Here is a 17,382-nt window from a genome sequence, read left to right on the forward strand (position 1 = left end):
AGACATATATAGAATATTTCATCCATCAATGAATGAATCCACTTTCTTCTCAGCAGCACATGGATCCTTCTCTAAATAGACTATCTACTATGCCACAAACCAACTCTTAGCAAATACAAAAAAGGAGAGATACTACCCTGTGTTCTACCAGATCATAAAGGAATTAAATTAGAAATCAATGATAAAATAAAAAATGGAAACTACTCCAATACTTGGAGATTAAATGATATGCTATTGAGTGAACAGTGAATTACAGAATACATTATAAAAGTGATTAAAAAAATTCTTAGAGGTAAATGAGAACACTGATAGAACATATCAAAATCTCTGGGGCACTATGAAGGTATTACTAATAGGAAATTTCATTGCATAGAGTTCATTCATTAATAGAATAGAAAGTCGATGAATAAATAACCAAATATTACATCTCAAAGTCCTAGAAAAAGAAGAACAAATCAATACCAAAAGCAGTAGAAGACAGGAAATAATTAACACCAGAGCTGAAATCAATGAAATTGAAACAAAAGAAATAATTGACAAAAAGTTGGTTCTTTGAAAATATAAAAAAAAAAATTGATAAACCATTACCCATGCCAATGAAAAGAAGGAAAAAGAAAACTCAAATTACTAACATCCATGATGAAAAAGGAAATATCTTGATGGACACTACAAAAAAACAGAAGATAATTAGAAATTATTTTGAAAATTTGTAAATAGAAAATATAAAAGCCTTGACAAATTTTTTGAATCATATGATTTGCCCAAACTGAATCAAAATGATATGCACAAGTTAAACAGATCAATTTCAAGCAATGAAATTGAAGATGCCATCAGAAGCCTTCCAACCAAGAGAAGTCCAGGACCAGATGGATACACAGCTGAGGGCTACAAACCTTCAAAGAAGAACTAATACCTATTTTCCTCAAATTATTCCATAAAACAGAAAAAGAGGGAACACTTCCAAACTTATTCTATGAGACCAATGTCACTATGATTCCAAAACCAGACAATGACACATCAAAGAAAGAAAACTTCAGACCAATATTTCTAATGAACATAGATGCAAAAATTCTCAATAAAATTCTGGCAAATCAAATACAAAAACATATCAAAAAGATAGTGCACCAAGATCATGTGTGATTCATCCCAGGGATGCAAGATTGTTTCAACATATGGAAATCAATAAATGTAATTCATCACATCAATAGACTCAAACATAAGAATCATATAATCCTCTCAATAGATGCAGAAAAAGCATTTGACAAAATACAGCACCCATTCATGTTCAAAACAGTAGAAAAACTAGGGATAATAGGAACATATCTCAACATTGTAAAAGCTATCTATGCTAAACCAAAGACCAACATCATTCTAGAAAGATTGGAAGTATTCTCTCTAAATACTGGAACAAGAGAGGGATAGCCTCTTTTTCTACTTTTATTTAATATAATTCTTGAAACTCTGATCAGAGCAATTAGAGAGGCAAAAGAAATTAAAGGGATATGGATAGGAAAAGAAGAACTCAAACTATCACTATTTGCATGATTCTATACCTAGAAGATCCAAAAAATTCCACCAGAAAACTTCTACAATTAATAAATTCAGAAAAGTAGCATGATATAAAACAACACCCATAAATCAAATGCATTTCTGTACATCAGTGACAAATGCTCTAAAAGAGAAACTAGAAAACTACCCCATTTAAATAGCCTAAAAAAACCCAAAACAAACAAATAAAAACTTTGGAATCAATGAAAGAGGTGAAAGAACTGTACAATGAAAACTACAGAACACTAAGGAAAGACATTAAAGAAGACCTTAGATGATGGGAAGATCTCCCTTGTTCTTGGATAGGCAGAATTAATATGGAGTCCAAATGACCATACTACCAAAAGCACTATACATATTTAATGCAATTCCAACCAAAATCCTAATGACATTCCTCATATAAATAGAAAAAGAAATCATGAAATTCATCTGGAAAAATAAGAGACCCACATTAGCCAAACAAAACAGTCCTTAGCAAGAAAAGTGAAACAGGTGGTATCACTGTACCAGAAACAAAAACAGCATGGTATTTGTACCAAAATAGACTGGTAGACCAGTGGTACAGAATAGAGGACACAGAGACAAACCCACATAAATACAGTTATCTCATACTAGACAGAGGTGCCAAAAAACATATATTGTAGAAAAGATAGCCTATCAACAAATGGTGCTGGGAAAACTAGAAATCCATATGCAACAAAATGAAATTAAGACCCTCTCTCTCACCATGTAAAATTCAACGTATAGTGAATCAAAGACCTAGGAATTAGACCACAGATCCTGCACCTAATAGAAGAAAAAGTAGGCCTAAATCTTCATCATGTTGGATTAGGCCTTGATTTCCTTAACAAGACTCCTATAACACAAGAAACAGAGTCAATAAATGGAATAGATTCAAACAAAAAAAAGCTTCTTCTCAGCAAAAGAAACAATCAGTGAGGTGAATAGAGAATCTGCAGAATGGGAGCAAATTTTTACTACACACACTTCAGATAGAGCAGTAATCTCTAGAATATATAAAGCACTCAAAAAACTTAACACCAAAAAAACAAATAAACCAATCAATAAATGCACCAAGGAACTGAACAGACACATCTCAGAAGATGACAGACAATCAATCAACCAATATATGAAAAACTGTTCAACATCTCTAGCAATTAGAAAAATGCAAATCAAAACTACTTTAAGATTTCATCTCACTCCAGTCAGAATGGTAGCTATTAAGAATACTAACAACAATAACTGTTTGAGAGGATGTGGGGAAAAAGGCACTCTCATTCATTGTTGGTGAAACTGCAAATGGGTGCAAACAATCTGGAAAACAGTGTGGAGAATTGTTTGGAAAACTTGGAATGGAACCACCATTTGACCTAACTATCCCACTCCTCAGTTTATACCCAAAGGACTTATAAACAGTAGACTACAGTGAGGCAGCCACATCAATGTTTATAGCAGCATAATGCACAAGAGCTAAATTATGGAAGCAACCTAGGTGTCCTTCAGTAAATGAATGGATAAAAAAACTGTGGCATATATACACAATGGAATATTATTCAGCATTAAAAGAGAATAAATTCATGGCATTTACATGTAAATGGATGGAGATGGAGAATATTATGCTAAGTGAATAAGCCAAACTCCCAAAACCAAATGCCCAGTGTTTTCTCTGATATGAGATTGTTCATCCATAATGGGGATGGGGGAGCATGGAAGGAATGGAGAAACTTTAGATAGGGCAAAGGGGAGGGAGGGAAAAGGTAGGGACATGGGGAAGGAAAATGGTGAAAAGAGATGGACATCATTACCCTAAGTATATGTATGAAGACACGAATGGTGTGACTCTATTTTGTGTACAACCAAAGACACAAAAAAGTGTGCTTTGTGTGTGTACTCTGAATTGAAATTCATTCTGCTGTCATGTATAATAGAGTAAATAAATAAATTTTTCAAAATGAACGTTTTGGGGAATGATTTTATATTTAGTGAAGGCGACAAAGATTATATTAAGATTTCTCACATATGTCTCACCAAATTTCCAGTGCTGTTAATATTTTACATTACCCTCGTTCATTTTCACAATCTTAGACACAATCATTATTGATTTTTCCTGTATTGTTTTATCTGTATTCCATGGTCCAATCTAGGACATTTATCTACTAAGCATTTATGCTTAGTCACTTTCTGTAAATTGTGACATCAAAAATTTAGGAACAAAGTGAAATTGTAGAGGTTTTAAAATTTGATGGCTTCTGTTATTGACTTTACATAGAGAGATGTAAGTACAAGATGCTTTGTTATCTTCCTGGTAAACACACACATGTGAACACACACAAACATACTATTAATAGATATACAAAAGAGAGAAAAAAAATCAAAGCATATTGCTACAAAGATGTCTATAATCAAATCACATAGGAGGACAGGAAGAAATGAGCATAGGGATTACAAAGCAGTTAGCAAAAACAGAAAAATGGCATTGGCGATGCTTTTCTTACCAATGATTACTTTAAATGGAAAGAAAATAAAAAGACACATAATCGATCCAGATTCTGCCTATGAGTGAGTCATTTTAGTTTTAGGGACAAACATACTTTGATAGTGAAGAGATTCAAAAGATAATCCAGCAAAAGTTAACCAAAAGAGAATAGAATCAGCTAAGTTTATTTCATACAAACTGGACCGAAAATCAAAAACTATAAAAAGAGATAAAGAAGGACATTGTATAATGATAAAGGGATCATTTTATTGAGAATATAAATGAATTATAAATATATATGTGCTCAACATTGGAACACCTAAATATATAAAGCAAGTATTAACAGAAGAGAAGGAAGAAATGACAGCAATACAATAACAATAGAGGACTTTAATACCCCACTCTCAAAAAGAGATATATCATCCAACCAGGAAATCAATAAATAAATATCAGAATTAAGCATCACTTCAGACCAAAGAGACCCAAGAGACATAAACAGAGTGTTCTGTCCGAAAGTAGCAAAATAAATGATTCTGAGGCATGCGTGGAACATTCTCCAGGACAGATCACATATGGGCCACAAAATGCTTAACACATTAAAGAATAAGGAAATCATATCAAGTATCTTTTCTCACCTAAATATTCTGAATCTAGAAATTGATAACAGGAGGAAAATTGGAAAATTCACGTATATGTGAGAATTAAATAACATGTTCTCAAAAAACAGGAGATCAAAGAAGAATTCAAAAAGGAAATTTAAAAATACTTTGTAAAAAATGGAAAACAGAATGTACCAAAACATAAGGTGCATATAGCAAAAAGAGCAGTAAGAAGAAAGTTTATAGTGACAAATGCACCTTTAAGAAAAAGTAGAAGGAAGGAAATACTAAAGATTAGAGCAGAAATAAATGAAATAGAGAATAAAGATAGTAGAAAAGATGAACAAAACTATGACATGGGTTTTTTTCCAAGATGAATAAAATGAACAAACATTAGTAAGACAAATAAAGAAAAAGGATGAAGACAGAGCTACAATAGTAGAGACATTACAACTTATACTACAGAAATACAAATGACCATATAATCTGGAAGAAGTGGATACATTTCTAGAAATATCCCACCTACCAAGACTGAGTCGTGAAGAAGTAAAAAATCTGGAGAGACTAATTATGACTGAATTCTACAAAGCATTTAAAAAACTAATACTGATCCTTCTTAATCTTATCCAAAAAAAGTAAAGAAGAAGCCAGATGTGGTGGCACATGCCAATAATCCTAGTAGTTGGAGAGGCTGAGGCAGGAGGATCACAAGTTAAAAGCCAGCCTCAGCAATTTAGTGAGCACATGCATGTGCATGTATGTATATACAGTATCTCTTAGTGACTTTTTCAACATGTTTATATGGCAACTTTGAGAGACCATGTATATTATATATAGTAAATATAATATAAAATCTCCCTACATAAATAGATATATCTATACAACCTATTATATATAACCTATTTATATACACATAGTGTCTCAAAATAAAATAAGAGTTTGGGATGCAACTCAGTGGTTAAGTTCCCCTGGGTTCAATCCCTCATGGTGGGGGTGTGGTGTGAATAAAGAGAGTAGTAAATGCTTCTAGGCTTATTTTATAAGGCTGTGGATTACACTGAACCCTCCACCCTGGGCCAAACAAGAACAAAACTACAAGAAAAGAAAATTACAAAATAAAAACTAAAAATAAAAGAATATTACATGCTAATGTGATAAGAATCATAAACCAGGATCAAGTGGATTCATCACTATAATTCAAGAATGTATTCAAAACAATAAATGTTATATACCAGATTAACAAAATAAAGGACAAAAATCTGTGATCGACTCAATAAATACAGAAAAGTATTTGACAAATTCAACATCATTTCATAATAAAAATCTCAATAAATAAATATAAAAATAATGTGCCTCAATATAATAAAGGCTGTATATTGCAATGCCATAGATAATGTCAACTCAGCATTGAAAAGCTGAAAACTTCACAGAAATATATATACATAATATTTTATTTTTTATATATTTAAAATTAATATATTACATATATAATGAAATATTATTCAACATTAATAAAGAAGTAAGTCTTGCATTTATAACAATACAGATAAACCTAGAAAATATTATGTTTTTGAATCAAATATACTAGACACAGGAAGACAAATGAATAATCTTAACTCATGGAATCTAATAATTTAATAATATCAAAATTGCATGTCTTCCAAGGGTGATTGGAAGTGTGAAGGAAATGGGGACATGTTGGTCCAAGGGCATAAAGTTTCAATTATGCACGATAAAAAGTTCTGCAGAGCTACTCTTCATCAGTTGATCATAGGTAATGTGCTGTACTGATTTGCTAAGAAATAAAAAAATTTGCTAAGAGAATAGATCTTAATTGTTCTCACACACAAAAGGAAACTGTGTGAAGTGTCAGATACATTAACAAGTTTGATTGCCACAATCATTTCACAATATATTTATTTATCAAACATCAAATTTATATACAATTTTATCTGTCAATTATTACCTCAATGAAGCTGGAAAAAAAATCTCTATTTCCAAAGTACTACCACGCTCAGTCCTTCACTTCTCTTCTCTAGAACTCAGTGTTGCAATGATATCTGCACATCTTAAGCATTAAGCACTATCCATATTTTCTATATGCTGATAATTCAAAACTGTATCTATAGTCTAGAACCTACTTGTAATGCAAACCTCATACAATTCCATTTTCTTTCTGAACATCTTCATTTACATGTCTAATAATTATATCAAGAACAACATGTTCAGAAACAAACACCTGCTTTTACATTACAATCTGCTTTTCTTATTTCCACCTCTATTTTTCCTCCTGTGTAGTCTACCATATATCATGTTATCCTTCTCCCCTCTTTCTCTTTTCTCTCAAGTAAATCCATTTCTAAATTTGTGAGTTCAATCTCAATAAATATAAAAATCTAACATCATTTCCACTGCCAGCACCACTTTTTTCTGATTGCAGTATTAACCTCTTAAGTACTTTCTCAGCTTCCATTTCTTGCTTCTTATGCATTTTTTCTTCATGTAGCAACCAGAGTGATTTCCTTTGGAATACAAATCAAATTGTGGTGTTCTTCCTCTCAAAACCACGTAAGAACTAATTGTTTCAGTCAAAATAAGATCCAGAATACTCACAATTACCTATGAAACCACATGATCAGACCTCCTCAGTATCTTCCTAACCTTACATTATTATATTGCTATGTGATAATAGCCCTATATTATCATTTTATATTCTTCCTTTTTACTTTAGTTCATTCAGATTAGCTTCTGAATTTTTTCAATGTATCAAATACTGTGTGTAAGTTCAGTGCCTTTGTACTTTACTCTTTCTTTTCTTGAATTGGGTCTTCTCCAAAATAACTGCATAGATTTCTCCTCCCTTATCAATGAAGTCTTTCTAATTCATCTTATAATATATCAACACCCCTTTATTCTTATGCCTTAAGCCTTCCATTGTATTTTAGGTGACCCAGCTCTTAGTCAACCAAAAATTTGTCTGTCCTATTTACTATGATCTCTTCCATGCTAGAAGTGTACCTGACACATAGGCTGACTGAGTAAATTGATGAATAAACCTTAGCCTTGACTTCCCCCCGAGAAAGTTTTTTCATGGAGAGCTCTTCATTATACAGTGACTTATTGACCAGAGGCTGGGTGGAGACTCTTTTGGTTCTGTATTTAAAAAAATGTAACATTCTTTTATACATTCCCCCCAAAAGTCATATGCAGACACCAATAATAGTATATTTGTCTGTCAAAAACTTAGCACTTTAGATACTATAATAAACAACATTTAAAATAGACATATTTGTGTATATAGCATACACACTATATTATACACACACATACATACATATAGCTAGTGGTAACATTATAGACAAACAAATATTACACAATTATGACTTAGATGTTTCTACAAATCAAATAACTTATTTTGGGGAGAAATGAAACTAAAAGTGTTTCATTGCCTTACAATTATGTGTAAGATCATTGGCAATCTCCAGCCATGGGCTAATGAAGCTACAGTATCTAGTCAACTTGACATTTTAAAAAGTTTTATTAATTTTGTTTGATTTTTTGTCATAACTCAAACATTTTACATTATTGATAATGTTGTTTAAAAAATAAAGGACATACATTTGGCTTCAGTTTATAAGTAACAGAGAAACCATGTCTTTAGCTAGCTTCTAGATCTCCATGCCATGAACATATCCTTCAATGCTAATAAAAGAGCTCTTTTGTAATACCTTATATTCCATCCATCCTGCATCAAACGCAGTGATATTAGCAGGTCAAGTGGAACTTCTAATTAAACACACAGGTTAAATGCATAGATCTGCAGTCTGGATTTAAAAGCTAAAACTGCCTTAGAGTCACAAAGCATGTAGAATTACAAATTTAAGGCAGACACACTTAAAATGTACAGTGCATACACACAATTCTATCCAGCAACAGCAGCTGACAATGACCCTATTCTACCACAAGTGCAGGCATCAAGGAATTGTAACATAAACACACCCAGGAGAATTTTTTGCTAGCTAATGATAAAAGATGTGTAACCAAGACAGCATTTATCATTTATATTTCAACACAACAACCATATCCCAATATTGAGACTTTCAAGTTCTGTTTATGGAAATAGAAAGCATATCTAGAATTCACAGTGCTCTTGAAACCAGCAGCAAATAACCCCTCAGGCAATTCTCTATTGCTGCCTAAAGCATCAGCAATGAATTCAGTTCAATCCTACTCAAACATTGTGATTATCTACTATAAAGAACACCAAATTATTAAGTGCAAATACTATGATTCCATTGTGGTTGAGCATGGACTAGGGCTGTTCCCTGCAGAGCTGCTGTCCTCAGGTATTCTAGGCCACTTGTCTTTCCAGACCCTAGTAGTCAAAAAAAAAAAAAAAAAAAATTGCCAATCCTTGGTCTATCATAATGCAGTTTTCCTTCGCAGGACACCATAAAATGATCAACCAATAATCTTGAAGCTAAACATATAAACTCAAAAATCAAAAATACTGAAAATGATGAGTCGGGGAGAGAGAGGTGTAGTCTACCTCAAATCTTTTCTGGAAAGACAGAGATTAAAAACATTGATGTAAAACACATTGATTAGCAAATGACTTTCTAACTTGCTGTCTTAATCATTTTAAAAAACAAGGTTGAATTCATTAGAGAAATTACATATACCACAATTTTTTTGAAATGTTATAAAACTTGCTAATGGCAAAGTTTATCACTTTGGACATCAATATATCTTTTTTTTCTTTTTTGAATAATTTCTTTTTCTTAGTTTAAAAATTATTACATCTTTTATTAGCATCTTCAGTTAGCTTCTTCTTTATTGGATCATTTCCATGAATATTCAAGAAAACAAAATAAAAAGCAGATAACACCTTCAAAGTCCCTACTTCTTTCACTACCATCCAATTTCTTTGGTCTTTTTTGGTATAAAACTTCTCACTGTGTTTTCACTACTCACTGTATTATCATTTCCCAGTTGTTCCCTCAAATTACTTGTTTTGGGCTTCTGTTTCCACTACAGTGACAATGGAAGCTATTAATTTCTCCTTCTCCATAATCCATATATTCAAATAATTTGAAATTTTTGTGAACTCTTTTAACTGTAGAGCACATCCCAGATTCTTCCAGTTTTCTTCACCTGTACCAAAACCACCCTGGTCAAAACCATCATTATTTTTCTATTAGGATATTGTCAATCTCCTGTTTGACTTCTCTTTTCTATCTTCTCTCGAATTTTCAGACAGCAACCAGATTAAAATATTTTTTAAAATACATTTTAATTCTTCTCAGCTTATAAATTTTCAATGTTTTCTCCCCTTAAAATAACAACTAAATTTCCTATCATGTCCCATGGGCCCCAATATAACTTCTATTCTCTTCTTATGAGGAAATATATTTTGTCTACTATGCTTTAGCTACGTCATCCTCCTCTTTTCCTTGAAACACCAAGCTCAGGTCCACCCAAGTCCTCAGAGCTCGCAGTACTCTATATGATCCAGTCCTCAAAGCAAGAGGAGAGACTAGAGTGATTTTTCAGTTTTCCTACCCAAAAGGTGAACCTAGAATTGTATATATAAAACAAGTCCTGGGACTTGCGGATTCGCTTGGATGTTTGATGTCCTCCCCCACAAACTACTGCTCTTGTACTGGGAGGGGCAAGATTATGAAGAGGTAAATATATTTTTTACTGTGTAACTATTTTAGTTACTTACAGTCTTAAAAAACAATTCTTTAATCCAGTTAACTCTACTTTAAGTAGGGATTTAAGACCATGATAGTGATCTGAGGAGGAGACCTGAGAAGTCAAAGCACCTGTAGGAATTCATGGCCATTGGTTCTTACAGTCTTGCAGGAAGAATTTCAGATGAATCTCCTAGAGTAACAGGCAGGAGAGTGTTAGAAATAATAACAGCCAGAATGGAGTAAGCTATTTATGGTCTTACTTCAGGCCTTAGCCAAGATCCATAGGAGTTTCAGCAGTAGCTTCAAATCTTACCTTGCTTTAATCTTTTAAATTGTAGTCAGGAGATATTTTCAAATGAGGGCTATGTTATATGCACTTAATAAACATCTATTACTCAAAAAGTCAGATCAGTAACCCACTCAAAGTTTTCCAGTGTCCACCAATCGCTTTCATGGTAAAGTGTGAATATTTTAGGTCCCATTGGTGGGGCATTTAGACCTGGTTACCTTAGCAGTTTCATTTCTGACACTCCCCAAATAATTAATGTTCCCGCCAAAGCAAACCATAGTTGCCCACAGGAACCAAATCTTCCATGTTGCTATGTCAGAGGGAATAAAATCTGAAGACAGTAGCAAAGCATGAATCAAGAATTTATTTCCCACGCAAAAATAAATTTGAATGAATTTCTCAGAGAAAATGAAACACACAAGAAAACAAACCACTAAGACATAAGCTTCTAGTAATCAGATTTACATGTTATGACATTAAATGAGTCGATATGTTTTCTATTCCATCAGAATGACAAAAAAGTTTAAAATAATATAAATGTGCATGGATTATCTTTTATCGATAACATCAGAATAATTTAGTTAGAATATCTGAATTATTCTTATTCAACATAATTCTGACATTAAATGGGTGAATGAATTTTTTTCCACAGCAATTACTGATTCTCCAACTCTCTGGGCACCTACTGAGTGTCCAACACTTCAATTGATGCTGACAATAATGACCAGAGTTAGCATCAGACTTCAGAGGTTTCAGGGCTCAGTCCCACAAGACTTCCCTCACTTAACATGTCATTCTCATGTATTGGGTACACATACTTTTTTCTGACTTAGCTACAAAGTTGAGATTCCCACAAACAACTGCCTTTTGGGTTTGATAATTTGCTGAAATGGCTCACAGAACATAGAAAACAATTCACATACTACTACCTTTTTATCATAAAAGATTAAATGAACAGCTAGGTGAAGAGGTACCTAGGAATCCAGAGTGTCTGAGCACAGTAGTTTCTGTCTCAGTAGAGTTGAAGTGGCCCCCACTCTTCAAGCATGTGTTTACCAACTAAGAAGTTCTCCATACCCCATTGTTGAGAGCTTTATGGAAGTGCCATTATATAGGCATGATCAATTGCATTATTGTCTAGTAGTGATTTACTTAATCTCCTGCTTCTCTTCCCTTCCTAGAGGCAGAGATGTGGTAGGAGTGACATTGTGTTTGAGGGAATGGGGGAATTGAGCGGGGTAGAAATGCAATTTCCAGCCCTGTAATTGTATATTAGCTTTTTTGCAATCATCTCCCATCCTAAACTATCTTAAGGACTAACCAAATATCACTTCATTAGGATGAACTCACTTATGTTTGAAAGAGTCACATTATGATTAACAAAACCATCCCTTTCACCCCAATCACTCTTAGAATATTCCAAGGATTTTAGAAGCTCATGTGTCCGGAAACAGGAACCAGGAGCAATGACTATATATTGCAACAAAGGATTCTCCTGTCTACTCTTTCACTCAGGAAATTACAAAGAGTTTATTAGCTCTGTTCCAGGAACTGGGGATGAAAACCAAACACATATTCTTCTAACATTATAATATCACAGTTGAGACAAATGTAATAATGTTACAGCTAAAGATAAAATTTAGAGAAAATTATGAATAATAACACTGAAAAAATTATTCTGTAGAATAAAAACCCCTTTAAACAAAAGATTTAAAATGACTTGACTACTACTTCTCTGATTAAATAGCTCTTTTAATATACCAAGTAAGTTAATACAATTAATACTTACATATATATTATGGATCCCAAGTATATAGACATTTATAATATAATTGCAAAAATATTTTCACAACTACAGTAATAACTATACAGCCCAAGAGCAAAGATGGTGATAGCTGATTCACTAAATGATTAAGCTTGTATTGTCTAAAATCATTAAGCAAAAGGCACGGGAATACTTAATTAAATACTGATTATATGTAAGTAATTTTAAGTGTTTTTATCATTTAATCCTGACGTTAAACCTATAATATAGGTGCTATCACCACCATTTCATAGAGGAAGATATTGAGACTAATGCAGTTTAAATAACTTTCCAAGGAAACATGGACAGTGAGCAGGAGAATTTGGACTGCAGCCCAGAATTGCTATTCCTAATCTCAAAATGAAGATAATAATAAATATCTCACAGAGTTTATGCAATTCTTAAGTGAGATAGTGTATTAAAACTGTCCATCACCAGGTTCAGTTCACATTATATGTTAAGAAGAGGGATCCTGGGGCTGGAGATGTGGCTCAAGCGGTAGCCCGCTCGCCTGGCATGTGTGCGGCCCAGGTTCGATCCTCAGCACCACATACAAACAAAGATGTTGTGTCCACCGAAAACTGAAAAATAAATATTGAAATTCTCTCTCTCAAAAAAAAAAAAGAAGAAGGATCCTTTCTTCCTAGTTACAAGCATATGTCAATACGCCAGGTGTTTCCACAGCTTTATAACAAGAATCTCCACAAATGTCATACATGTTATAGATTTTGCTTAAATTCTCTAACCTGTGGGTTATAAATTTCAATGCCTTGCAGAGCCAGGTCAATAACAGAGATTTTCTGATGGAGCTAATGTGGCTTGAGGAGAATTGAAAAGTGCATGACACAGGTACAGGCATTCAGTTAAGAACAACAACAACAACAAAAAAAAACCTCTCAACTGCTCAAGCAACAAAAGCTTTTGCTGACATAACTAAGCCTGAGGGCCAACAGTTGGTGAACTTTATCCACTTGCTAAGGGCAAAGTGGACAACCCCTGATGGCCTGGCTTAGAATCAAAAATCAGAGAGTTGATATCATATCCCAGGTTCTTTTATGCTAAAAGTTAACCTTGTCAGGTGCAGACAAATGGCCAGGAAAGTGCCCATAATCTCCAGCATATAGCCCCAGTGATATTTTCCTTCTTTCCCAATGTTTACTATCCCTCAGGCAAGATTGATGCACCAAAGATAACATCTAACTTGGGACCAGGCTGCAACTCTAGTTGAGAACCAATCAGATTCTTTCCTTTGCAAACGTGTACTGAATGCAAAGAATGCATTTGGCCAATGTGAAACATTTGAGCAGAATGACAACATAGTTTGGACTTAATTGTTGTAAGCCCATGTCAAATATGTGAGAAAGCAAGATGACAGATAGAAGGAGCTGCCAGGGAGAGACGGAGCAGAGGATGAAGACTCACAAGAGGGAAGGAGAAATGAGAGAGACCAGTTAATCTCTCAGAGTTTCATGGATAAGTCTGGCAAAAAGTCTGATTTCTTTGAAGTCGAGCTGTACAGTAACTCTCTTATTTTGACAAGAAGTTTACAGCTTTACAGTGCAATACCCATTTGATATATATGTATTTGAAAGTGTTTTCAGATATTGGAACCTAAAGAAACTTGGTAAAAACAAACATCATTAATTCTTCCATTAAATGCATCTGTTTAAAGTTTTTACTTTACAAGATATGTAAATTATCTCCTCTTAGGAATTTTCCTTGTATCTTTGTCTATACTTAGCAAATCTTGCCATTGTAATCCTGAAACCAGGAGTTGGTAAGTGAGAATATTAAGATTATCTTTGAGGAACCAAAGAGGGGTTTCTAGAGATGTATAATTGTTTTATTTTTATTGATATTCCCATATTTTTTTCTAAAAGCAGTAGTAATGACAAAATATTTAGCAGTGTAATGCTGTGGCAGTCCAATTGCAACTTTTAAAAAATTACATTACAGCATTAACATAATAGAACACTAATAAAAGACTACTTCTGATGACTTTTGGTGTGGTAGAATTAACAAGAATGAGAATGATATAGCTTAGACATTCCTGGAGGAAAAGACTGTTGAGTGTGTTTAAAAAAATGTTAGAGTAAAACAACAAGAATATTAAGAAAAACATAAAGATCTTGATATTCGTGCTAAGGCTAGCTCGCTTAATTATTTGGAAAAAGACCTGTATCCTCTTTGTTTTATACAATGATGATATTCTTTGGAGAAAAAAAGAATATATTTAAAATACATTTGTGTATTTGCTCAGTATTTTGACTGATCTAAATTGTGTGATACAGAGTTGAATTTAAGCATTCCTTAATGTGAAGATATGACATTCAAAGGAATGAGAAATGAGAATATGTAGAATAAATGTACATTCATTTAATTACTCATTCAGTCAATCAATAAGTATATCTAAAGAAAAAGTTATATAACAGGCACATAACAGATTCAGCATCCCTTAATAAGATTGCAATTTACAGGCAACAAAAGATATTAAACGAATGAAATAACAACATATATTTACTTCTAAGTTGTGCCAACTGTATGAGAAGAAAGCACAGTGTATATGAGAAGGTATAAAAAGTGTATTTATTTTAGATTGTTGAGTCAAAAAAGAACTTGTAAAAAAAGTTGAACTCAAGCTGAGACATGAAGGACGTTAGCCAGAAAGAGTGGAAATGGAAAGTGTCTTCCAGTATAACGAGAGAGCAGACAAAAAGAATCTTGAGCTGGCAAAGATTTTAATTTGTTATAGGAGAAAAGACTGGTAGATTGCAGTACATCCCAGAAATATAACAGTACAAGGTCAAAAATCACTATAGGCCTTTAAGGGTATAATATAAAGTATTTATGCTTCATTCTCTGAGCTATAGTATATCATTAAAGAGTTTTAAATTAGATATGGTCCTAATTTCTATTTTATGCTTGTCAACCATCTATTTATTCAAGAGGATTAATATTTACATTATACGTATTTTATTATATACACATTATTCATTTATGATGTTTGTGTATATACACAAAAGGGTTTAACTTTGACAAATTGAAAAACAAATGGAAAACTGGGCTGTCTTATATATTTTATGTGTGGAATCAACTGAAAAGGGATGCATTTGAATGTACTACATTATGCTATATTATAGTTGAGAATAACTATAAGTTTCGGCTTTAAGTACCTCAGTAGTTGTAGGTAATATTTGTTAGGATGGAAAAAGTGGGATGGAAACTCATCTGGTAGAGTGTGTGTGTGTGTGTGTGTGTGTGTGTGTGTATGTAGTGGGAAAAGAGGATGAATTTGTATTTAGATCGGTCATTTTGAAGATTCTTTTGAGAAATGATCCAAATAGAACATCATATAGACATCTATGTAAATGTTCAGGAGAGAGGTCATACGTGCAGGCATAAATTTGGCAGCATTAGCTAGATAATATTTATAACCATGATAATGGATGACTCAACCTAGGGAGTAGATGTAGATCAGTGGTTTTCAACCATGGCAGTATATTGCACATACATAGCAAGCTTATACAATTTCAATGTTTATTTCTGAAAATTCAGAGAGGATCTCTGGATCACAATAATTTTATTTTTCTTGAGAAACTAAGAAGCTACACAGTTTTAAGAGACTCAGGGGCAGAGGGATGAACATTGGATTTCTGATCCCACCAAAGAAAGAAAGGAAGCAAATAAATCCATAAGGCTTTAATACAATGACAAAATTGCACCCTAGGCTTGAGAAATGAGAAACAGAACTTTTCTCTAAGGAATCAAAGCCCAGTTTTGAATCATCACGACTATTGATTAGATTTTGGTACTACAGGACTGCTTGCTTATATCTGGAGGAAAATGATAATATGTTATGCAGGTTGTCTATATTTCTTAAAAGAAAACATGTAGTCATCAATCTAAAATAGTCTGCCATGTGAGATGACCAAACAGTAGGATTTAAAGTCAACAGACACTAGTATGGCAATATGTAAATCAATGGATGTGTAACTGATGTGATTCTGCAATTTGTATACGGGGTAAAAATGGGAGTTCATAACCCACTTGAATCAAAGTGTGAAATATGATATATCAAGAACTATGTAATACTTTGAACAACCAACAATAAAAAAAATTTAAAAAAAAGAAAAAATATTTAAAAAAATAAAGTCAAGAGAGAGGTAAAAAATAAACTTAGAATCAAAGGGTATCCAGGTAATAGACTCACTGAACATGGACTGGAAAACATCTCTCCTTAATAAATTTCAGGCAAGTATTGGCAAAAGGTTTGGCATTTAAGCCAAATCAAGCAACTAGCCTATTTGATATGATACATGGGCTAAACATGTTTCTTAAAAGGTTAAGAAAAACAAACAATAACAACAATGATAACAATATAAAAAAAATATGGAGCAGAGGCCATATGTTGCCCATAAACACTAAAATATTTACTGTCTTGCCATTAACAAGAAAAAAATAAATAATTAAAGTTCACCAACTGAAGTCTAGGAAATAACATGCACAATTATTTCTTTTTCTGGAACAATCTGGTCCCAGTGTTTGAGAAGCAGTCCCAAGGTGCTGTAAAACCAAATAAATAGAAAAATCAGATCCAGGATTGCACAGAGTACAATTTATTAGGGGCTTACTGACAGAAACATGGTCCTGGGCAGCTGCAAAACCAGATGGATTCCCACAATTTGGGCCAGAAGTAGGGGTCTAATAAAATGGCCAGGACCAAAGAGGCTTCTTCCAGCCAGAATATACCTGGTAGTTCTTAAGCTCATGTCAAGGACATCAGGAACATCCCAGCACTCCTGACACCAGTCAGTGTAGATGTCCTAAACCTTCACATACCATTCTAATGCTGTTGTTTATTGTAGTAAGCTGGAAAACTCTGCAGGGAGAATAGACCAGGGCTACTCAGGGCAGTTCTGGTGCCTCTGACTCAAGATGGCTGCAGTGGTGTCAAGCTGAGTCCATGA

The sequence above is a fragment of the Marmota flaviventris genome, chromosome 14 (assembly GCF_047511675.1).
Source record: "Marmota flaviventris isolate mMarFla1 chromosome 14, mMarFla1.hap1, whole genome shotgun sequence".
NCBI classification, from domain to species: domain Eukaryota; kingdom Metazoa; phylum Chordata; class Mammalia; order Rodentia; family Sciuridae; genus Marmota; species Marmota flaviventris.